The sequence below is a fragment of the Brienomyrus brachyistius genome, chromosome 6 (genome assembly GCF_023856365.1).
Source record: "Brienomyrus brachyistius isolate T26 chromosome 6, BBRACH_0.4, whole genome shotgun sequence".
In the NCBI taxonomy this organism is placed as follows: domain Eukaryota; kingdom Metazoa; phylum Chordata; class Actinopteri; order Osteoglossiformes; family Mormyridae; genus Brienomyrus; species Brienomyrus brachyistius.
In genome coordinates this window covers 27666263-27692379 of record NC_064538.1, presented here as the reverse complement: position 1 = coordinate 27692379, position 26117 = coordinate 27666263, and the positions used below count along the sequence as shown (strand labels likewise).

The 26117-nt window shown below is 41.0% G+C and overlaps 1 protein-coding gene across 3 annotated transcripts in view; it reads right to left on the bottom strand.

Moving 5' to 3' along the window:
* The window catches only part of plxnb1a (plexin b1a), a 70480-nt gene extending 55029 nt beyond the window's left edge, over window positions 1-15451 (bottom strand). For 2 of the 3 annotated variants that reach the window (XM_049016879.1, XM_049016888.1), the window contains exon 1: window positions 15085-15451. The gene's annotated coding sequence lies outside the window, so the exon portion shown is untranslated. Of the gene's footprint in view, window positions 1-11738; window positions 11821-15084 lie in introns of those variants that run through there. The other variant, XM_049016885.1, reaches the window with a different exon arrangement.
* Window positions 15452-26117: the final 10666 nt, after the last annotated feature.

Sequence of the window (26117 nt, the reverse complement as noted above, 5' to 3'; positions counted from 1 at the left end):
ACAGACGCCTCAAAGATTCCCTCTCTGCTACTGGAACAAACAAACTCCCTGGCATGCCAGACCAAGAACCTCTATTTAATTACAAAGTTCAGTACGAAGGCATTCCAATACCTTTCCATTTGATTTAACACTAAGAACATTCAGCATCCCAAATGAGACGTGGAAACAGCTAACTGGTGTTACCAAAAACATCTTCTATTTATCAGAATCTGAGGAACAAGCAGCACACGGTTTTTCAAGGTCCATTCCAGGCCCTTTAAAGGTTTTGAAAAATCTTGTCAGCGGTAAATTAGCACAACATATATTTACTTAGAAATCCCAGAAAAAGAGGCATCGTAAGCCGTGCTGTATTGTACATGATGACCTCCACTTTCTGACATGTCATTAGGCTGCATCACAGAGTCACATGTCAAATCCAAAACCAACAGCAATATTCACAGGATGTGGGTCCATCATAGCATTTAATGATGTCTATTAAATCTTCATTGACTAAATAACCCCATTTTTACTATATTAATAGCCAGTAAACGAGCCCCTGGCTGTAAGAGAACATTAAAGTGCAGAATAATGTACATCATTAAGATTAAATGTCAGAGTGCCCACATCGAATGAAATGAAAAGCAGGAATTACTGCATAGCGCAAATAACAAGCCAAACCACATATATTCCAGACTTTGACAAGCACTGTTTTTACTAGATAGTCAATGTTATTCACGTGACATGGGGGTGGTGATATATACAGGGGGGTAGGGAATGTCAGGTGAGACGAGTGGATCTGCGGCAGAAGCACAGCCCCCAAAGTAAGAAGGAGGTCACTGGTGGGATAAATGCCTTGACCAGACTTACAAATGCGAGTGGCAGGCCTCTGGGATCTATTCATATCTACACAATATGTCATTAGTGGCCTCGCAGTGAAATGCAGAGCTGAGAAGCTTCTAGATCATTGTCCAGGAAGGGCACAGAAGGACTCAGCACCCCTTCCAGGAGCCGTCGTGCAGAGCACACACACTCCAGCTCATATTGAAGAGAAACAGAATGTTAGGCTACAGCAGAGGTAGACAAGGTACACAACTCCAGTAGATTAGTGAAGGTATACAGTAGATACTCCTGATCAAATATTACTCTAATACATGTGAACATTGTTAAAATATTTTACTTTAGCAAAAGTACTTGAGTACTTGATTTTAAAAATACTTAAGTATTAAAAGGACATCTTCTTTTCAATGTCAATGCATTGTTGTATTCTTGCCACAATGCATTTAAAAAAAAAAACCTAAGGATTCCAAAACATCCTTCTGAATACACTGACTTGCTTGTAGATCCTTTCGAATAAAAAGCTTCTAACATGGCTTATCACATTTTAGAAAAGAAAATTCAGCCACTGACCTAAAATCTATGCTTCAAAATAAGGCGTAACGCGAATATTCTTAGAAGTCATAAGTACAATATTTGTTTTTCAAATGTGATGGAGTAAAAATGATGTTTTCAAAAGAAATCATACTCAGATAAAGTACAGATACTCAAAAAATATACAGTAGAGCACTCAGGTAAATGTACCTCGTTACTGCCACCCCCGGGCTTTAGGGATGTGGGCAAAAGGGCAGAAATCATGGCTTTTATCTAAGATGTCGATCTTATCATAAAGCAACAAAATTAACAGTTAAACAAGTATGAGAATGTAATTAATTAAAAATTGTGAAATTTATCATGGCTTAAATAAAAATGCTCAGCACATATTTGCATATAAATTGATTACATATTTAAAATATGCATTTATTCAAATGTTCAATAAAATCCTAAAGACGACAACTAATCTAATTAAGTGATCCACTTTAATCTACTGTAGAACAAAGACAGTCAACATTCCTCATTTGCTCAATTCTATCGGGATATTGCTGCTCCAGAACCTGCATAATACTATGACTTGCTGAATAAGATTCTGTGATAAACTGATACATATTTCTATAAGTAACAGAAAAAATTCAGCTAAGCACAGCCAGGATGAAAATTGTTCATAAACAAGTTTGGTACCGATTAGGTCAAAATAGCCTAGTAAGAGCCAGCAGCATCGCTAACCAGTCGGTCTCTGTCAGTCATGCAGCATACAAATGAATGAGGTTGCTGGGGTAGGATAAAGTAGTAAATCTGTCATTCTTCCATGACTGAGAATCAACATTTAATTATGCTTAAGACTTGTGCTTTAAAACACAATAATTCTGAAAAGCAAGCCCAGGCAAGGATAAGGCACCGAACAACCCCTCTGAAGCATCTTATAAAACTGAAAGACTGCAGACAATATGCGAGGAGACGGCTGAGGCTACCGAGTGACATCTTAAAAGATCTTAAAAGAGGTAAGGAGTTTAAACTTAGCAGCCAAAGTCAGCCTTTCTGTACTACGGTGGAGGACCGTCAGGGAAGGAGATGTAACGGAGTAACATTCATTCATTCTTAGGACCTGGGAGTCTTTTCTGAACAAGTTTCAAGCTGATGAATCAAACAGATGACAGTTCCGTGAAAAACGATTCACTATGCAGCTCAATGCAGACAGAACAGTCCATAGAGCCTTTCGAAAGCGCTTCTCAACAGAGAGCCGCTCTCAGAAGAGGTTTCGCGAATTCCCCCAGGAAATCCCCAGGGATAATGTGTAAAGTTAGACTGTTTAATGGTGCGTAGGGCAGTCAATCCACTCAGGAAGGGCAACGAGTAGAGCTGATAACACTTGACGTTGCGCAAAGATGCACAGCAGGTCCTCAAAAATTCCACGCGAAGAAACTTCGCTTCGAACGACTATGTTTAATAGCAAAGTGCCTGCAAATTTGCCCATGTGGCTAAACAGCCAAGACCAGCAGAGACAGCGCTTAATGCACTGAGGATTGTAGCTAATATGCTGTGAGGACGGCGGCCAATGAGACTTCGCCAGTCAATCCACCATTGCTGCAAGCTGAAATATGCTGTATGTACTTGGCCAAGTCACCATAAGAGCATGTTACTGTGCATTAACACTTAAGGCCATGTTTTTTAGCAATTTATAAACACATTCATAACAAATGATAATGCATTCATAAAGCATTATAAACATGCCTATAAATAAAGGCATAACATATACCCATGTGTATTATGCATTATGAATGCTTTATGAAGATATCTTTATAATGCATTATAATGGTCGGTATAAGCATTAAGGATGCTTTGTACTGCATTATAAAGGCATCTATAGTGCATTACAGATGAGAGCTTCATAAGGCATAACGCATAATGCACAAGGTTATAATATATTCCACACACCTAAGCATGCCTTAATAAGGCTTTATATACTGTTCAGTGCATCCCTTTTTTGACACAAGACTGGCAAGCAGCAGTAACATTAGACTTTAGATATAACTGTGCTTTATTTTCCACCACTTTTCTCCCTAGCTCGTGCTAAACCCCTGAACACCCTCCTAAAATGCCTCCCACCTGCACATCTCCAGTTTGTCATAAAAGAAAACCACTGCTTGCTCCACAGACAATCCACTTTCCATTTTGATGTTCTGTACTGGCAAATAAAACCTAGTAAGTGTATCACTTTACATCTCATTCACCAGGTAGACCGAAACACCTACAGCCCTGTCCACAGGCCTGAAAAAACACCACGCTGAACACTCAAACCCACTGCCCTCCTTCATCAGAACAGGAATTTCCTCTACTCTGCCTCCCAAAACATTTGTGTGATATTCTGGTTCAGCATGTGCTTCAATATCTGTGCCAATACTAGGAGGCTGTGGATCTGGTCATCCTCTGCCAAGTGACATTAAAAACTTCAGAATAACACCCATCATCCCTCTTTTGGCAGTCAGTTTTCTCCACATGGCCTGGATTCAACTTCATAAGCCATTGAAGGTTCTGCATGATACTCGTAACTGTACAGAATAAGAACAAATGATATGACCAAAATCATAGCAGCAGATCTCATGTCTTAGGCTCAAACATAATAATTTTCTGTAAAAATTCTGATATATGTGATAAAATTTCAGCATAAACATTGAATGGAAAAATGGTAACAATTGAGTAGAAGAACACATTTCTCAACTGAGTGGAGACCTTTCATGTCAAACCACAGCACTGCATTATCAGTACTGGTGCACTGGTGTTCTGTGTGTGGTACTCCGGTGTCATGCTTTCAGGTTTGAGCAGACAAGTAAGTAAACCAGAAGTATTTCAAAACATGCCTCTTTAAAATTAACACTAAAAGCAACGGATAAGCAGAACAGGTCTTTAAATTATAAGTCATTTATAAGCATTGGGGTATTCTGGTTTTGCTCCAAGTAGGAAACAAAACTAATTTAGTGACTCAGCAATGCAAACACTGGAATATTCTCCCTCACACGGCCTCCTCTCTGTACTACAGAGCAAATTTTAAAAAATAAGGAAGTTGCAAAGCAGCAAGATTTGACTTCAGCCCATGAAAATAACAGCAGCAGAAGATAGAGTACCTGACAGTTTCCTCTGTAAAATGCTAATTCCAGTAACTGAAAAGAGGATTATTTCAATCCACCAAGCAGAAACTGCCGTTCATCCATCAGCTGGTTACATACAGAAGTAGCTCCTCAGAAATCAGCCAGATGATAGTGACTTAACAGCATGCTTCTCTTGCAGATGCCTCAGACATTCCCCACCTCTTAATCCGATCATCTGGGGCATTATTTGCCCAGAGGTTTGTCTTTGGCCATGTAATTGATTTTAACAAGACCAAGGATTACACAACCACTCCAGCAAAACAAGTAAGCGAGACGAAAGACACGCAATCCACCACCACAGAGTTATTTGGTATAAACACATCAGGTATGATTTTAATGACCACGCATTGCCAAGACATCCAGTGAATGGCAGTACACTGCACTGTGTCCATGTGACAACCCAGTCTTTGCCAGAGGAAATTCAGAAGTAATCTAATTAAGTGCATATGTAAAAGCAGGAATAACACCAGCACAAAATCATATGAATCAAAATCATCTAAATCAATTGCTAAAATATCAAGAACCTTCAAAATGGCGTCTACAATTGCACATGTGACGAAATTATTACATTGTTTATATTATATTATATTATATTATATTATATTATATTATATTATATTATATTATATTATATTATATTATATCAGGAGATCTTTTTTCATTATATGTTCCACAAGGGCTTGGCTCAGCCAACCTCCCTGAATATGAATGGCCAGCACTACTTTTCTTAGTCTTTGGTCAATCTTTTTGATGAAATAAAAATTCACGATCATATAATGAACATGATCAAGCACTAGAGAAACACAGACACATAACACCACTTTCATATTTCAATAACAGGAGCGATGTGGAACAGTTGCGGGCCAAACTCTCAAACATCTGCTGCTCCACTGGAGCTTGCGAAAGGAATGTCCAATGCCGAGTTCCGCATAACTGGCATTGTTCTGCCGAAGCCAGCCTGCGACCAGAAGAGGGATCTTTCCCAGTCATTATCACAGGGTTCCCACAGATTGGCACAGGCAGCCTCCACCCCCAACAGATACCAACACAGCACAGAGGCCTGAAAGTATGTTCTACAGAAGAATTTAGGATCACGAGGAAACCCGTACTAGCAGCCCAGCAGACAAGGCCATAAAGTTTAGGGTTATAAAAATGTATGTTATTTTAGTTGATATTCTGACAGGAGTGTACAGTATCTGTGAGAATTATGCTTATATTATATTGTAGGGACCAAATGTCTCCCATAATATAATAAAAACCTGATATTTTGATGTTAATGGGACCATCTTTAGGTCCCCACAAAGATCTGTGAATATAATTTTAAAAAAATGCCAAAAGTCTTCTATTTGGTTTTGTTACTTATGGTTAAGGTTAGGGCTGGGTAGGGGTCGTCATGCTGGGATTAGAGTTACCCATAGAAATCAATGGAGAGTCCCCACAAAGATAATTACAAACCTGCGTGTGTGTGTGTGTGTGTATGAGTGTGGAGACCCTGTTCCACACATCACCTGGTTCCAAGAAAACATTAAAGGCCAAAGGAGGATTTTAATGTTTTGCCCATGGAAACAAGGAGTCAGACTGGTCCCATATCTCCACAACCCTCCTCCTGGCCTTTTCTGAACCACAGTCTGCAAAAGACCCAGATGTCGTTAATTTCCCTCCTGATTAAAGCAGACAGGCGTGGAAAGAGTAGAAAAACATCTCGGTGAAGCAAAACACTTTACGTCAACATTAATGAAAAGGGTTATTTACAAAGCGGCAGCAGCCTGGTGTACACGGGCCCTGTTCATCTGCATCAGTATAGCCCACACCCCGACATGCCAAGAGAAGGTGGGGGGGCTTGTAGAGCTGTAATGGGGCTTATAATAAACAACCCCACCCCCTTCCCTGAAGGAATGGAAATGGAAGGTGGTGAGCAGGGGCAAACATTTGTGCTAGTGAGGTAAAAGAGAGAAACACATTGATATACATCAAGCAAGTGCCTCATTTACCTAATTACCTGGGTTTGCAGCTTTTAAAACAAATTGGACTAAAACTGGAAATGTGTGGGGCAATTTTCTAACAACAGGGGTTTAAATAAATTAGTAAAAATACTAAATACAGGTGTTTGCAGATTAAAAAAAATTCAGAAACCTGACAACTACAGATTTTTTTATGACAGCTGTTTAGTGATCGAATCCTAAGTGAGGTAAAAACATTAAACTTTCACTCCTCTGGATATGGGATACTGAAAATAGCTCAAGGAGATTACCACTTGACACTAGGGCCCAGCTTGACAGTAGTGGAATCATGTTTCTCCAGCATTAGTAATGTATTATTACCAGTTCAGGGTAATATTACAACATACAACCTTTAATTTCAAAATCGTTGTGTACTATATTGATTTTAAAATTGTATAATGTCCAAAAAATAAAGTTCTACAAATACTATAAGATCACAATATAATTATATCTGGATTATCATGCCATTCACTGAATTCAAAGCATCACTGATTCTCCTAAATCTCCAAGCTTATTTGTGACTTCATGGAGAAGGGAGAGTGCATCTTCTGTGCCCGTCCAAAGGCAGCCGAGTCTTGCATGTACCCTCAGGGCAATGTTCTTGGTTTCCTAGGACCAAGTAGATTAAGGGTGGCTGCCTAAACTTGGCCACCATAGATGATGATGCCACTCGCCAGATTCCACCGCTCCAGCTTAGCAACTAATCACTCGAGTGATCTGGGAGCCACAGGAGACCCAGTGTAAAAACCCCAGCTACCTTCGCAACCATCCTGGTCTCCATTGTTATCAAAGGCCACTCTTCTCAGCACCAGACTCACAGTCCAACAAGCATTATCTTACCATACAATCTGTTCAGATTAATAGACCTACAAATTATTTTACCGAAGCTTGTAACCAACGACACAGACCGATCACTTGACTCGTGGGTCAGGGATCACAAGTAAGTCCTGCTAAATATCAGCTCAGGAATGTCCCAGGAAGTGACAGCTGTTTATTTGCTGACCAGTGGTCCAACAGGCTGGATATCTTTGCACTGCTTCTCCTGGTGGCTGCTTACTTGGCACTAGCCCACACTCCAGTTCCTCCCACCACGCAGCCGTGTAATTTGTTCTCATACTATTTCATCCCCTTGTTTTACTACAAAAACAAAGCAAGACCCCCCACATCTAGCTGTCACTGAGGAAAACTGGACAGAAGCAGATCAGCTATATAATGTATGTAACTTTGCATTGGCCACCAAAATGTTTACCACAGTTTCTGCACGGCAAACATCAATACCGGAATAGATTAAGCAGATTCCAAGCAGTCAGTGAGAAAATTCTACTACAGAGAAATTCTAAAGGAAGCGTTTGACTGATAATACTGACTGCTCGATGTTTTCAACGTCATGCTAAAGTGTGGACTCAAAGCGGTACTTTCTCCAGATGGTAGACTGCTTGTCCAACATAGCGAAGCATCACTTACACTTCTGCACACAATGAATTTCCACAGAGCTTAATTGCTTCAGATAAAGACTGTGTCACACTACACCAGGTTTCCCATGTTCAGATCAGCTTAATTTAATAGACGCTATTTTTACATGGCATGGAATAAATTAATGCTTTTGCCAGCTCTCTAATCACTGCTACCATTGTCTACATAAGAAATAAACAACAACTTTGGCTTAAAGACTGTGCACACAGATCCCTTCCCGTGACCACCTGTGAATTTATAAACGGTTGTTTAGTTCCTGCTTGTGTGAGCAGAGCGAGTCTCAGAAGCAGTGCCAATGTAGGTCACACATCAAATGTGAAATTCAGATTGAATTTGGGTGAGGCTTGATGGTGACATATGGTAGCATATTAGACAGGAAAGTCATAATAAAATAATACTGTAACTTAGGTTAGAATATATTGCTATGCATGCCGCATCACGACTTCCTTCTGAAACATCACCGCCAGGGGTGGTGTCATAGGCTAGGGGAAGGCTCTCATTAAACGTGAATGGCAGACAGCATCTGCTTCACATTCGTGGGGATCCTGGCCCAGTTCCAGCACAGGTCAGTATCACTTTCCCTTTTGGGCGGTAAAGACAGAGTCATCGTACCATTTTCACTGTGCGGGGCAGTGCATGGCACTGCGCACAGTTACATTCCATTTTAAAGGCACGGCCGTTTCACGCCCCTTTTGTCGTGGGACAGTTTATTGCACTATACCGTTGCCCTTTGGGCAATATTTAGCTTGTAACGAATTTTCAGGTTTGAAGAGCTGATTAAATTCGAGCCAAACATGAGACTTTGCATTCAATCTACTCAGGTAGCAATTTACAAATAAGACCAGATAAGAAGACTTTTTTACAGGTGTGTTATTTATCTGACAAATTTGTCATAAATTACATACGAGTTAAAAGTATAATAGAATACTTTGAGGCGATAACACAAGTTATTAATAAAACATTTTCTAAAACCAATATTTTCTAAGCAACATCACGAGCATCCAATTTTTTTTGGTGTTAAAGGACATGAATTAGACCATTAAGCTGGAGTACAATATGGTCTCAGCAAACAGAAAAGCAGCTTAGAGGATGCAGGCCTTGAGCCGCGATCCTCAGAGGGGCGAGCTTTGTCCGCTCTCTGTCGGCTGCAGCCAGACAGGCTGGCAGCAATTTAGATCGACCAGATACAATAAAGAGTAAATGGCAGGAAATGTATAAGCTTTTTAAGAGAATATTTACATTTATTAAAGACATATTATGATGCACCCTTGGCTGCAGCCACTTCTTACTTAACGCCTTTCATGTGTAATATGCAACCCTGTACTAGATGGAACAGAGAAGGACGCAAGGATTTTAAGCATATTGACAATATTGTGATTGACAGTTACTGTAATAGGGGATTCAACAAGTACTATTAAGCTGGATTCAGAGCATAATGAAGTATGTACCAAATATATAAATGCATATGTGCCCCGGAACGGGCTGGCATCCCTTCCAGGCTGGACCCCTGCCTTGTGCCATGTGCTGCCAGGGAGAAGCTCGATCAGAAAAGCATTTGGAAGGATGGATGGGTCTTCCAACTCTTCAGATATAATGATTGCATATTGGAATATGTGCCTAAAATCCTAGAATATGTGATGCTTTCCTTCAGTTAGACCAGACTGAAGATTACCAACTGCACGCACTTAATGTTTCAAATTTGTAGCAATTAACCAGCCAGGGAAATCCCACAAAGCAAAGCTGCTCTTAGCAACTAATCTGAACTGCAAGTTGCGCAAAATTTGGATACGTAGTGGAATGAAGTGTAAAAATATTCTGGGCAAGCGTATCCGCTAAGCGACGGAGTCATTCCACATGCAGGTTTCACATACCAAGGGTGCAAGAAGAAAACACCCGGCATGCAGACGGATCGTCCTCGCCAGTAACAGCTTAGCTGTGGTTTGGCAGATTCCCTGACACCAGCTGTCCCAAAATGCCTCCCCACCTGCTCACATGGAATGCCTAAATGCCATTTTAAACAGGGAAATGCGAAGGGGGGGTTACACTTTAACTCTGATGAGCACCGCGTTAGCGTTAGCATCGACTGACTATAGGCCTAACTGTCAGGCAGCTAGCCGTCAAAAGACCTTGAGCCACAGGTCATGCAGACAAATTACTAGAGTAAATGCGCTTAACAACCAAAAACACCCCTATTAGTCACACTGGAAAACAGGTGTCATGTGAGCAAGATATCTCATGTTGTTGCCTTTGTTTTGACTACTGATTTTATAGTCCGCTGTGACCAAAGAGAAACTAAGGCTTATGAAGATGGATGAAGAGACAAAAGACAGTTTTTGGGCATTTCTGAGATGGGCTCAACAGCATCGCTAACTGCTCTTACAGTTTTTCGCAATTGCTTTGTTTAGAATGGAACATGGTTAGAAAGTTAGAAAGTATCACTGGGATACTTTGATAATTTGTCCATATCCCATGTCGCTATAACCTTAAAACACCACCAGATAGGGCATACTGTCCTTGGTTTGGCCTCTGAAATCCAATAGTCCAGCAAATGTCTTTGTTTTTCCAATTTTGCTGCCAGGCGTCTGCATCTAACAGACACCCCACTGGAGAATAAATACATTTAAACTTAATTCAGTTTCTTAGCACTGTTCCGGACAGTGGTTGCCAGGAGATGGATGGGAAGCAAGCTCACCATGAGCATGGAATTGGATCAAGGAGAAACGAGGGAGGTAAGAAACAACAGCAAAGGCTGGAACAAACCAGCCTGCCAGTGGTGAGTGCCAGTGATTTGCAAGACTTCAGGGCCCCGGTTCAGGATCCATAGCTGGTGTTTGGTGTTGCTAATCAGACAGGAAGAGCGCATTAGTGTAAAACACTGTCACATGCTGCCCTGCGCTGCCAACAAAAGCATGCCAAGATATGCTGGCGTTTCTCTTGCAGCGCTCCACTGCCAGTGAGCTCACCTAAGATCCAGTGGACATGAGGCAGACCCACACAGGTCTCAGGCATCTTTAAAGACTATCAGTGCTGCTTCGTCTCCAGAAGACAGAGAACAAGAAGTAAGGTCAACTCCAGAAGCCACGCAGCTGCAGGACTGAACATAATGGTATAAGGTTTTAAATACAACACTGTTTTACTGGGGCGTCAGCATGGAGAATCAGTCATTAGTACTGTAGCCTCCCACTGCCAGCACTGCAGGGTCAAGTCCCATCCCTCACACTGTTTTCATGCTCCCTCTGTTTGAGGAGGCTTCCCCCCACAGTCCAAAAATCCACTGCTGCCGTCTTTAAATTGCAGTGACAGGATTCAGGTTCACTGAGAGCCCATACCGGAGACGTGGAAGGGAGGGCGGACGCATTTCTTCATTTGATTAAGAGAGTCTGGCGTCAGATCCTGTAATCGAACCTTGATAGTATTATCAGGAAAAGATAAATGACTTGGACAAAGTGAAGCAAATCCCTTTCATTATTCATTAAAAAAATGACTGGTTAAACAAGCACTTGTCTGCTAATTGAATTTCAGGAACTACTGTATCCTGGACAACTACAGCTAAATGATCACCTGTACAGTAAAACTGCACTTGCACCTCACATGTATAACCATAAAAAGAGGCTAGCTGGCATTTTCAACCAATTAAATTGCTGTCAGTCACAGGTAACTGCAGCCCATCATGATGCCAACTAGGCAGACACAGGAAAATGTGTAAGAAGCAGAGCTAACAGCAGGGTGACGACCTGCAATGTCTCAGAATGGAAAAAGTAAGACTTACAGCAAGACTGCCAAGGGTGGACCGACTGGATGACAAGTACATGCAGCAAGGGAGTGTCCCTCAAAGTCCAAAGGAGAAGACCTCACTTGTGGTCTTTCACAGCTCGTGAAAGACGAAACAGAAACTCAGCAGGACAAGGGGGAAGTTTCACAAGCAGAAATGTGAGAAAAGCCTTCACATTAATTCCATGAGCAAACAAAAAAATGACAAACTTAACTTCAGATTAGTTCTCGCTAGCTTAGACTAAAACAAACTGTCGAATCGTCACATGGGCAGCCTTGGTTAATCACATCTGCGTGAGGCCTGCCCTCGCTCCTCCCTGGCCTACAGCTTTGCAGAAGCACAGAGAGCTGCCCATTAAGACAAACCATGGGATAATGCTGTGGAGGGCAGATGGCTGTCTTTTCAAAAAATGTCAAGACACTGAAGGGGGCGCTGCTGAGCGGCATGAAGAGGGACACGAGGATCCGGCCCTGACAGGTCATGGTGACGCCCACAGCCGACGGAGCACGGGCCCAGCTGAGTCTAGCTACTAATATCTCCCAACTCTCAATTTACTGTATTCAAATTAGGCCACAAAATATGAAAAATAAAGACAACTACAGTAACTGAACTACAACTGCCATGATTACTCGATTCGATTCAATCACTCAGTTATAAAAAAAAGATCTGACTGAAACTCGCCTTCTCGATTACTTGGCCATATGAGGGACGGAAGATGCCTAATAGTGGATGAAGGTCCAATTAAAAAGAGAGCAAATGCCTCAGTTGCATGGCAGCACTTCACATTAAAAGTGAATGAAAATGCAGTCGCCGCAGAACTGAAATATCACAAGAGCGGGGCTGCAATGCAACAACACCGTAGAAGAAGACATCTGCGGACTCACCCAATAATGGGGGGTTACACACGGATAAGCTGTCCCCGTTAGCCTCTCGGAGTAGCCCGGCCTATCTTTGTCGTCACTTTGATTTAAATTATTTAACTTAATTTACTTTCTACAACTCCTGTTTCACTACTGAAATGAAAGCTGACCCTGTTCTTTAGCTGCATCAGTTTGCATGATGCTGTAAATAATAACCATATAATATTAATCATTTTAAAACATTATATATGTGTGTGTGTGTCTGTCTGTCTGTCTGTGCATATATATATATATATATATATATATATATATATATATATATATATATATACAGACATTTTTTTCTGAATGAATAATATGAGTAGGGCTGAATGGTCTTAGAATAAGTTTACATTGTGACATTAAACATTTTTGAAATACACACTGCAATATTTATAAAGCAAAGATTAGTTGAAAATGTACCCACAATAATTCTCAATAGGATCTTATTATCTACCAGTCGAGTCACACACATTAGTGGTTTTGCCGTCACTTGTGCCAACAGACACAAAGCAGTGCCAACAAATCACTTGTTTTGTTCAATGTCGTTTTTATGGAATCCAAAATATTTCCACAGAGCAGGTGAATGTCTTTTGGTGACCAGTCATTGTTCGCTTTTCTCGTCTTCACTCTTTCTTGTTAAATTTCTCACATATGCGCCACACTGCCTGTGTGATTATGATTGGCTCAGAATGTGCATGCAGAGCGCATGCAGAGCGCATGCAAAAGCAGCGGCGGTGAGCTTTACACTGATTTTTTTATTAACACATTCTAGATAATCTTGAAAAAGAAACTATAAAATTGCGGCGTTTGCTATGTTTTGTTTCCTATGACAGAGTAAAAATGTTTTAGGGCACATTGTCTTAACCAAGTTGACAGTCATGGCTCCTCCGATGTGACAGTTGCATGTGCCTGGCATGCAGTGTCGATATTAACATCACACATCATGTAGGGCGGCATGGTGGCACAGCAGGTAGCGCAGTCACTGCACAACGCCGCATTGATTGCGTGGTTTTATACCAGATCCTTCGATTTCCTACCAGAATCCCAAAAATAATCATTAAATTGGTTTGTAGATTACTTGAATATTAATACAACCAATAGCATCACCTCAAAACTGAACCTTTAATTTTTTTCATGGATTATCTGTGCTGCTGTTACTTTGCTGTTGCAGCAGCGAAATATGGGCTTGAAGAAACAAACTAAATTTGCCACAAACCACATTGACCCAAATGGACATGATCAGGTGGAATCCCTTCTGAGGGAAAGCTGAGAACAGAAGACGTGACCCACACAAACATGTGACCCAGCTTGCTAGCCTGTCACCCTACTGAGACCTGCTTCTAAACCACGTCAATCAGCTTCGGTGTTTAGGGGCAGCGTGTGGCGCAGTGGGCTAGCCTGTGTGCCTGTAATCACAAGAGTGCTGGTTCAAACCCACCATCACCAAGTCCTTGAGCAAAGCCCTTAACCCCTAGGTACCTCTTTGGATGACTGCCCTTCGTAGAGCAAGTTGAGGAAGGCATAAAAAAAAAAACAATTTCCCCACGGGGATTAATAAAACATTGATTGTTATTATTATATGCTTTTATTTCAAAATGTATAGATAGCTGTGCCCCAGCATTAAGAAACATATAAAATATATCATATTAGTCTTGTAGAAAGCATTACTCTGGAATCATTTCATAGCAGATTTCATGTGTTCCAGGATACAATCCGAACTTATGAAAGTAATATTCAAATAATGTTTCAAGAATAAAACCAGCCTGTCATGGTTTAATTATAAAAAAAAATCGCAAAGCAGCGCCATCTGGTGGATTTAATCTTTTTTATGGCCATTCATTCCCAGCTGTAGGTCAGCGCGAGGACGGCGCCGATATTTTGCATCTTGACACCTCAGATGACGCACATTTTAATATTAGCATTAAATATATATATAAAAAATTGGGCGGCGCTGTTAGAGATAAGTTAAACAAGGCCATTTAAATTTTTAATAATAGGTTACCTTTTTAATAAATTAAAACCTACAAAGGAGCAGTCTCCATGAAGACAATGACAATGACAACAGAGTTACAACTAAACGATTATCGGGCTCTGTCAGCATACATATCACGCAGAAAGGTGCTTAGTCCTATAACAAAATGAACTTTTAATTCGCCATCGCTAAAAACTTAGTAAACGAACCAGGACGAAAAAACACTGATAACACAGCCGCTTATTTTCCATGTAAACCGCCGCTATAGATTACTTTACGCAGTGAAAAATAAAGCGAGCTTACATTAACTGCAAAAAAAAACTCCGTGTACGATGGAAAACTTTGGCTCAATAGCTAAGATTCAACTTCTGTTATGATAATTTCAACAAAATGAAACCTACAGATCAGCCATTGTTCAGTGAAAATAAAAAAGCTGTCTATTGCTATTACACGAAATTTTAAGTCTTACCTTATTCGGATTTCCAGAATTTGATTTTATTTATGCTCTTTTTTTCTTTTTACACCGAAGTCCTCCAAACGAAATCCTTATGCGATGTACTACTTCTAGCAATTCTGTGCCGCGAGCAAATGCGCATTCAAAAAGAAAATCCGTCTAAAGCATTATTGATTGCAGTATTTACGAAACGGGGAAACACTTAACTACAGTAGCTGAGTGAAGTTTGCTTTGTTTTAAATACTGAGCGCAACTTTCCCTCAATGCATTATTGGGGCCAATATCTTGCTTGTGCGAGCGCTGCTCTGTTCGCTGGGTTTGCATGAAAAGCGCTTCCCACCCCATCACACGCACACACACACAGCCACACAAGCGGCCAACAGTAGCTGGAGGGAATGAATAGATTTGGGAGAAGCTCAGTGGGCCTGTCTGCTATGATTAAAAGGGGCTGGGACATGGTATGGGGCTGGGTCGATTTTCTTAAAGGGGCCACCCACTGACCGCGGTCACAGCCGCACTGAGGAGGTTCAGCGACAGTACCTGCATTAATATGGGTCGGAAAGTGCCGTCAATATTCCATAATCGGACCTTTTAAGATAATCTGCTTCCTTATATAAATAGCCGTTCATTTTTTGTAACCAATTTTAAATGTTTTATAAAATATTTTATGCACATTTCAATATGCATTCACTTTTCAGTATATTTCTGACTTGGCATTTATGCACCATAAACGAGGATATTGTGCTTTTTATACGGCAGTTGTAAGATTACATATCTTAAAGTGCTTTTACTGTTTTAGTCTCTGGAGCAGCTGCGGGTTAATGGCAAATCATTCTGTTGAACCCTGGATTTGGCCCGATGACTGTTCGATCACAGGCGCCCTGAGTCACACACCCACCCATTGTGCACATGTGCTAGCAGATTCAATTTAGGTCTGCTTTCGGTCAGAACTGATAGTAACAGTAGGGTTACCCAACCAATTTACTTTTCTTTCTTAGTTGAATTTTTTAGATTACTCTTAAGTAATTTTATTGCAAATGTAATTGTGCGGTCTGTGCTTTTCTCTCGACATCGAAGCTCCTTTCTGCTTGTTTGTCTCTCGCCTCACTTTCCCCCTTTTTGGAGCGGCTGTAAAAAGGCGTCCTTGTTTAGCGCAGTGCCGTGAAAGCATAGTAACGATAGGTAGTTAACTACGGAGAGAATGAGAGAGGGGCATTGACTGCTTACTGGCCGCCGCCCGGGAGGTGTGGACACGGCTGCGTGGACGGGCGGCTCCGGCACATTCAGCCCCTGAACACTGACTTGTTTGTGGAGTCTAGATGGTGGCTGGTGCCACGCTGAATACCAACATGCATTAGAAAGAGAGCCGTACCACCTTGCCTTACCAGCCACTGGTGCCCGGAGAAAGCTCGTGTTCAGGGTCCCCGCTTAGGGTTTCCGTTACGTTTTTCTGCTCCTTTGTCTTGCCGCTGTTTCATTGACAGTGTGATCAGAGCACTTAGTCACTCTTAATCATTCTCAGTACTAATGCCAAATTCAGTTTTATGTGTTATTGTATGAATCACAGTAATATTCAATAAGTTATAATATAAGCTGACAATGTTTCTCAGATTTGGGGTCATCTGAGCTGGTCACTGGTTCTGCTCTGTTTCACCCTTTTTCATTTGTCCATTTTAAAAGTTTTAAGAATCATGAAATATGTGTTTTTCTCCCTTCCGCCCACTAATGTAACTGTACCTGCCTGCACTTTTGTAGGTTTAACAAAAACTTAAAAACCTAATACAGCAAATTAAACCAAATGGCTGCATGAATTGACCCTTCTTCAGCTCAGCACGGAGGGGCACAGGAAGCGGGTGCCGCCCCTAACGATCATCCCACCACTGGCAAGCATCACTTCTTGCCCAGACTTGCTTGCCCCCCCCCCCCCCCAGCTTAGACAAAGCACAGTCATTCAGGGGACACCACCCTGACCCAAATCTCCACTGCCCTCTTCTGACTGCCACCTGTGATCTGCAAGCAGTCTAAAAAATGTCAGGGCAGGAGCGAACTAGACAATGAGTGACAAGACAAAAACACTCTCAGATTTCTATTGTCTCAGGGAACCTGGACATTCCAACATTACATGTATCTTTTTCATTGTATTGATCTAGAGTTCTAAGGACCAGATGATGTTAATTATTTCATATTTTCATCTGAAACAGCTGTACGTTGCCAGTAATTATGTCCAATTTAGGTGGCTGGTTTTTTTTAAATCATAAGTAGTAATTGTTCACACCTGTTTTGCTGGTTTAAATATATGCCTGTGAGACTTTATGGAGAGTTTGGTCAACGTGTTTGTGGTGTGTTTGCAGGTTTTGTGATTTGGCTAAACATCGGGCTTTTGATTTTGTCATTTTACTTTTAAATGGTGAAAGTCTAATTACAAGCTCACAAACTAATTTCATCCAGACGACTCTTGAGACCTTATTATAAAAATGAGTAAAAATGTTTGTAAAATTTCAACAGATTCTTGGTTCACTAAAGCAGAACTAGTTGGACAAAAATGCAGAATTTGGGCTTTTGACTCCTTCTTTGTTCAAGGCAGCGCCATGCAGGCACCGATTTCCCACCCATTAGCAATGGGGTTCTGCCTCATTATTTACCCGACTTTAATGGAGACACTCACCCCCCATAGGATACACCGGGCTCGGCCACGTGTGGGCCTGATGTTTAGGGCCATCCCATATTGCATTTACACACTTGGCTGATTGGCTTTGGCCTATTTGGATTGATTGCCCTACATACTCTGCTTGATCTAGGATGTTCTGCTGCTGATTGCACTGGTAAGCAGCTGGCATTCTCACAGCACAGCATAATCTTTTGTTCAAAGCACCACAATTCGATGTCTTTCTCACCGTTCTTACATTTGCTCTTTGACCTTTGGTCCCAAAGGCATTTAGGTCTTTTCAATAGCACATGATCTCTCCTCTTCACCATTTGCAATTTTCACACCAAAACATCTAATATTAAATGATATTTAATTTATATGTTGTCACGATCAGTCGCGGGGAGAGCGGCGATCGTGCAGGCAAGGAGCAGGCAGACAGGTCGGAATCGGGGTAAACTCGGGGTTTAATTAGGGTAACGGGAGCCGGGAACATCAATCCACACAAGATCCACAATAAACCACAATGACGGCCGGGGGGAACAGGTAAGACCAGGACTTAAATAAGACAAGACTAAGCAAAGCAATCAGACAAAGCTGGAAACAATCAGGGAAGCACACGTGGGTAATCAGGGGGCGTGGCACACACGAGGAGCCGACGAGCCGGGTATGACATATGTTCCTTATGTTGTGATTTTTCTATTATTGGGGTTATTAATGTTTTGTATTTAGAAATATTTCTAAACATAAGGTGACACTTTGATTGTAAATATCCATCCCTCCGTCCAAGTTCTATACCCTAGTATTAACACACTCTCCTAGACTGATGGTGAATCAGTGCAACGTAATTTCGTTCTTATGTGCACTAACCCGTGTATGTTCTGAATGACAATAAAAGTGGCTGTTGTATTTTATTCTGTTCTATTCTATTCTATACCCACTTATCAAATGCAGGTTCCAGAGCCTGTGTCTAAGTTCGTATGCATTACTTAAATTTGATCTATTGTTACTTTTACAGTTCATTAAACTCCCCTTTATTACTCGACATACAAAATCGTTTCCACAGTTCACAATTTTTCATTTGGGAGTAGCACTGTGGCCCCATATCTCCAAAAATCCCACCCAAAGTATATCCTGCTATACTATAATGAGTTATATCCTGCAATGTATTCTGGGATTGATGCCAAGCACACCACAACTCTGAACTGAATCATTTTTGTCATATTGAATGAATGAATACTTGCAAGTGTTGCTTCATTGCTTAGCTGAGTCCTTTATCCTACATGTGTTACTTTTATACAGCTGGCTAAGGATGTATTTGTGTAAAGGACAGCAGGGGTATGTCCGTAGAACATGGCCTATACCAAGAACAGGTTACTTTTCAGCCTCACTTTGTTGCAGTGCTCCATGTCTCCTTTATTTGTGCATTTCTGCACAAACCCCATGCCAGTGAGATGGAACAAACCATGAATTGCCTGTCAGCATTTGTAAGCTACCAGTAGATTGGTGGCATGCATGGGCGTCTGGTTAATTGTGACTCTGCGATATAACATGCAGGTCGATACATCTGCTCTGGTCTCCGGTTCCATGCCACTGAAGTATCAAGCTGGCTGGTCACACACATGAACAGATGGTCTTCCAGCTGGATCCACCCCCAGCACATGCAAGAGGAGCTGTGACTTACTGCTTATGTACTTACAGATCTTGAAATGTACTTTTCTTACTATTACTATGTATGCATGTATGTATCTCCATTATCTTTTGCTCTTCAAGTACTTGGTCATGTAGTGTCTATCTCAACAAGAACAGGATTTAATTCATAACGTTGATAATTGCAGTCATTATAATTTTTTTAAAAATTAATTTTACCTATTCATTTTTACAATGTGCAATTAAATGTCTCTTTGGTTTTGCTATTTATATACGTTGACAGACATTGCCTGTTTGGTTTACACATCGGTTTACAACTATCCCTAATAGTGTTTGGTGTTTGCAGTCTTAGTAATAAATTATTTCAAAGCTGCTGTATCAAAATTTCACCACACCATGAACACAAAACCAAGATTTGTAGTGAAACATGGATTTTGTGTACTGATACAGCTGTAATGAATACTGTTGGACTCTCAGAAGAAACTCTTATAAAAACAAGGTGATCAATCCAAAATAAACACATGAACAGAGATGGGCAATTCCTGCCAATCTGTCATGTTTGTTCATTTCATTTCCAAAATCATTCTATATAAATATTTTTCTTCTTATGCATAAATGTATTATGGAGTTAAACATTACAAATACTGCCTTTATGCCTAGTCTGATCCCATCTTGCACGCACCATTCCCCACAGGTTGCTCCTAATAACCATAATTTAGCTGTCCTCACTCTGGGGTTTCTACTGCATGGGACAGTGCACTTCCGTGGAATTACACCCCATCTGGTCCTACCACCCATAACAGATCCAGTCATTCAAAGCACAGGGTAGATATGTACCAGTGATACACATATGGCAACTAGTGTAAAAGCTACATTGCATTGTAATCCTGAAAATACATTTTAATAACGCAATCTGCAGCCCATCAAGTCAGTACCAATTTTCACCGGCAGGCGTCACTAGAAGATCACGTTAACACGTGGAAAGTGACATTCAATTTTATGCTGAATGGCAGCAGCCGTGACAGCAGTTGCACTTGCCTGTGTATATACATATCAGAGGCCTTTGTCATTCAATTTCCTTAACCACTTCATCAGTGAAGATGACAGTGAGCTTGGATCCTATCTCAGGAAACACGAAGAAACCCTTAGGCTGAGCTTCTAATGAATACTTAGGTACAAGTGAAACCAATATGTTTGTTATTAATATACATTAATAACAAGCATTATTTAATTATAATGCTTCTTATTATCATATACAGCAATGTTTGTTATTAATGTGTGTTAAAGCTGTTAAAGTATGTTAGGATGTTAAGATATATTTACATGCTTCTTATGAATGTTCTATGGATGCATTATGAATGCATTAGGAAGATGTGGTTAATGTAAAGCGTTACTGACTATTCACTGGCCAGAAGTGCAACAATAAGAACATCCAGGGAACATGGCATTAGGCTAGTAGAGGAATTCATGAATGGTGTTGGGGTGTAGAAGGATTCAAATGACTGAATGTGGTTTGGCAGCTCATTCCACCATCGCGGAATCATACACATGAAACGTTTGCAGTGAGACTGCTTGCATGGTGGAGGGAACTCCAGGCAGTGTTGGTTTGCCGACTGAAGAGGGCGACATGGGACATAGATCATAAGCGGCCCCTTGATGGGGATGGGTGGCTGTCAGTTAATGTCCCTGAAAACCAGCACCAAGGACATTAACCTGATACAAGCGCCTATAGTGAACCAGTGAAGAGAGGCGAGGAGGGATGTAACATGAGAGCATTTCGGCTGATTGAATATCACATGTGCTGCCTTGTTTCGAATCATCTGCAGACGTCTGACAGCACAAACTGGTAAACCTGCTGGAGGAGAGCTTGAATAGGTAAGACATGCCCAGACTAGAAGCTGAGCTGCATACTCAGACAAATAAAACATCAAAGTAAGAAAAGAAGGAATGCAGCGTACCCAGCAAATGTTATGTCACCCCGGTGTGCATGCACAGTACAGGACACCTGTATGGACATGGTAGGAAAATTTCTGCAATCTTCTAGATTCTTGAGTAGTTCTTGGTATCTGGTTTAAAGAGGTTCTTGATTCATTCTGCCAAAAACAACAGTAGAGCTGTAGACTGTCTTTATCTTTAAAGACAAAGGGATGTCACAGGAATTAATGAACAGGAGGCAGCAGCCCAGCCATCATCATCACCATCATCACCATCATCATCATCAGACAGGTCCATACATAACTTGGATTAGCCCACCTGCTACCCCTTTCACCCTAGATCAGCAGTTTAATTGGGGGGTTGGGGTCGAGTTATTTCTAAACATTGTTATAGAAAAAAATCTATTATAATCATCAATACTACACCTCCAGCATGGATATCCAGTAGTTTTAGACGAGCACATCAGATGACTGTGGTGAATTTCATTTCACCAGTACCTCGTAATGTCCTCCACAATCATGAACACATACCTGATCAAGCAAGCATTATTGAGATAAAGGAGCGGATCTGATAAGACACAAATGTGAGTAAATACAATATATTATATGATAACTGTTCAACCACTTTTAAGCAAGTTTTAATGAGTTTTAAATTTTACCACATAACGGTTATTCCAGGGCGGCATGGTGGTGCAGTGGTTAGCACTGTTGCCTCACTCCTCTGGGACCCAGGTTCGAGTCTCCGCCTGGGTCACATGTGTGTGGAGTTTGCATGTTCTCCCCATGTCGTCGTGGGGTTTCCTCTGGTTTCCCTCCACAGTCCAAAAACATACTGAGGCTAATTGGAGTTGCTAAATTGCCCGTAGGAGTGCATGCGTGAGTGAATAGTGTGTGAGTGTGCCCTGCGATGGGCTGGCCCCCCATCCTGGGTTGTTCCCTGCCTCGTGCCCATTGCTTCTGGGATCGGCTCCGGACCCCCCATGACCCAGTAGGATAAGCGGTTTGGAAAATGGATGGATGGATGGATGATTATTCCACACTGACGCATCTCTTGTATCATCTGAAGATTGGTAGCCAGATTAAACCAGAAGAAGCTGTTGCACTGAATATACAAGAGAATCTAGGAAAAAATAAATCATCGTAAAGAGTTTTTCCTCCTGGATTTGCTTGTTGTCCTAAACAATGTCAGCAATATGTGGTTGTGTAGCAGACACAGCAAATTTAGCTATGCAGCCTTATGCACAATTAATGGCATGATCAGTACCGCAAACTACATAAAGATTAAGTATTAATTTGTTTTTGCAGATAACATAAAGAAGTTTGTTGCTTACTCTAATGTCCATTCATGAACACATCCATTTTCTCTGCTTCAAGCATTGCACCTTTATAAACAAATATTTTATATTTATTATAATGATGACTGTCTCCATCCTTCCTGATGGCCAAGGTGACAACTGAGCTTCTTTATTCTCCATTCTTGAGTGCTTTCATAAACTACGCTATAGTCCACCCCATATCCAAACATGGGGGCTACAACGCGGCTTCTGTTGCACTTTCTCATGATAAATTCATGACAGTTGACGTCACAATAAACCGCTACAATACAAAGCAGCTGCTGATAGAATGCGAATAATGTGCTCAGTCTCTTATGAGTGGCAGTGACTTGGTAGAAGATTTCCTGAGTTTCGCAGCTTGCCAATGCATAATGTGCATTATGACGGCCTATCGGCCACCCATGCATAGAGACAGTCTCTGGCCATTTCCTGGGTGATCAATAGTGTGTAGAGACATTGCCAGAAGGTGGACTATCTTCACTTTATTGCATTGCTAAGCCTATCAGTCCTCTAATTAGTAATCTAATTATGGAGCTGCAGCGAAAACCTGCACCCCCAGCGGCCCTTTCTGGATATGACTGGCCACCCCTGGGCTAAACGTTTTAAATAGACATTGCGGCCCATAAGGACAGAATAATTGATTAAAAAGGTAAAATAATAATCATGGGATCGGAAAAAGTCTATCTATCCATCTTTCATTTTGTTTATCAACTACAGAGTCACAGTAAGGCTGATTATATCCCAGGTACAATTGGTCTCATAGTAGAGGATCACCCTGGAGAGAACGAGGGTAAATATGTTATTAAATCTGTATTAATCATTATAACATAGCCAGCTAAGTATTTTTATTAACAATTACACAAAAAAACCTGCAGGTAACATTATTAGTTTTGGAATTCTACAGAGGCAGCACCGCAATATGAAATATTTGTAATTATTGTGCTAATTGTATGGAAGCAAGTGTCATTGTCATTGTACTCCAATGAGCCAAAACATTTTGACCATCCCACATAACGTGAATGACATTGACTGTCTTGTTAAAACAGCACAGGTCGAGGTGTCAGATATATTAAATGGTAAGCCAACATTCAGTACTCAGTACAGTACTCATTACAGTACTCATTACAGTACTCATTCATTACGTTCTCAATACAGAAGAAGCGGGCAGGGATAAAGACATAATAATGGCTATAATGCTGAAAAATACTTTCAAACTTTGGTGCAACCAACATAGTTGCATAATCACATCTCTCAAAGAAGTGCAGATATCACTCTACAGACTGGTAAAAAATAACTGAGCTTTATTCATGTGAATGCAATCAGTTCATTTTGACAAATTTTTCACATAAAACAGCTAGATTTTGAACTTGATTTTTCAGTGTTTAAATATTGAAGTCAGACTACTTATTTGCCAACTTATTCTCAGGATCCCTGCCATCTTAAATAGGGGATGTTGTTTTGGTAGAATCCCCAGTTGATGACAAATTATTGTGTCAATGGCATATATCTGTTAGAAAGCTCAATACCACGTGTTACAACAACTATTACACTTATACTTAGTGAATTACACTGTTACACAAAGTGTATTACCCCGTTACACTTACTTGAGTTTGAAGATATATTACTGTATAGTTTTTAATGTAATGCCCTCGGAACTTGGAGTTTTTACGCTATAGACAACTGTAGACATAAAGCATGTTCTGTGATATTGACAGTAATTTGGGTTGTCAATGTCAAAATGTCTGTTGAATCAAGAACCCCTTTAAACCAGATACCATTATTATGCCTTGTACTGTTGTTTGTCCTGTTCTCTCGTATTTGTCCCATGTGGCCAGCAGGTGTCACTTGCCATCCCGTTCCCTCTGTCCTGTAGCCCTTTATTCCTAGTGTGTTTACTTGGTCCCTTATCCCTAGTGGGTTTTGCTTGTGCTGGTATTTTTGGTGTTAATTGAAACAGATGACAATGCCAGCATTCTGTCTGCTTTACAACCCCCAAGGTAAAACGTCAAATATAAAAGGTCCTTTAGAAGATGTTTTGGAAATTTATTTTAAATGTAAGAGTGCTAAGATGTTAGCATATGGTACATGAAAGTACCTATCTAAAGCTACATTTTCTTCTGCTAGTTATCACATTCTGACTTTTCCGTGAAGAACCGACAGTATATTTGGTTCAGTGTAGTTATATTAAGGCAAGGAGGGTGATTGTAATCAATCAGACTTAAGAATGAATAGCATTCATTCTCATCAAGAGGTATTATAGTGCTTGTCTGCAAATAGTTGAGCCATATAATCTGTTTTGAATTGCAGAAGACCTGGAATCTATCCCAGGAAATACTGGCGTAAACCAGAGATCACCCCAGCCCATCGCAGGGACAGATACATGCATACATTGTCACGCAGTCACACAATATGGGTAATTTTGAGGCAACCAGTTCATTTGATCTCATGTTTTTTACTGTGGAAGAGAAACACACCGGGCTTGGCTCCTGAAAAATCCCCCACAGGCATTTTTTATAATTTCTTTCCCAGATTTTGAAAACCTGTCCTGCTTACACAGACCTGTCAATCTTCTAGTGCCATGAAAATGCCACTAGAATAACAAAAAGCCATTTTGGGTTGACTTTTAACTGAAATTTTCTCAAAAGGCCTTAATGCTATTTCCATCAAACCGTTTAATAAGTAGCAGGAACCATATTACACATATAATACATCAAGGATGTGCTGATCGTCCTTCATTATGAAATATTTTTTATGAAATTAGGCAATTCACAAACAAAACTCAGGTGGCCGGAATCCAAAATAATGGCCCATCTGAATAGAAATCTGTCTCCAAAATGTAATTGGCACGCCCACATCGACGGACTCTGCCGGGGACTCAGCCGGGGGCTCCGCCCCGACCACGCCCCAGGGGCGGAACTCGCGGGGTGTGTCAGAGACTGATAGGGAAACAGATTTAAGCACCGGGCACCAGTAAGACGGTGCGAAGTATTGAGCCATGCTAATGTGCCTTGCTGAGCGATCTATTGTCCTTCGTCTACCCATTGCTTCCTCCCTGCTCTGTTATCCCCGTGTACTTACCATTCCTATTCCTCTTCCTCTCCCCAGACCCGTTCACGTACCTGAACCGTCTTCCCCGCTGAGACCGGCGCCTCCTGCTTCCCGCACCCCGTGTTCTCGTGTCTTGTGTTTCTTTGTAGGACAGACCTCCCGGCTTCTGAACCCCGCTTTCCGACCTCGACCATTCTCCTCGTTAATCCCTACTTGTACTGTCGCTACCGTGCTCCTAATAAAACCTCAGGTTGCACGCACGACTGGATCCCTGCTCCTTTCTGTTGGCCAGCACCACAGTAATAACTATTACAAGCAAAATTATTATAGATTTCTATTTTTAAAAAATATATGTAATATGTGATATATTTCTTTTAATGATGTTTGCATACTCATATATGAAACATGAATCGTTCAGGTTCATTTAATAACATCATA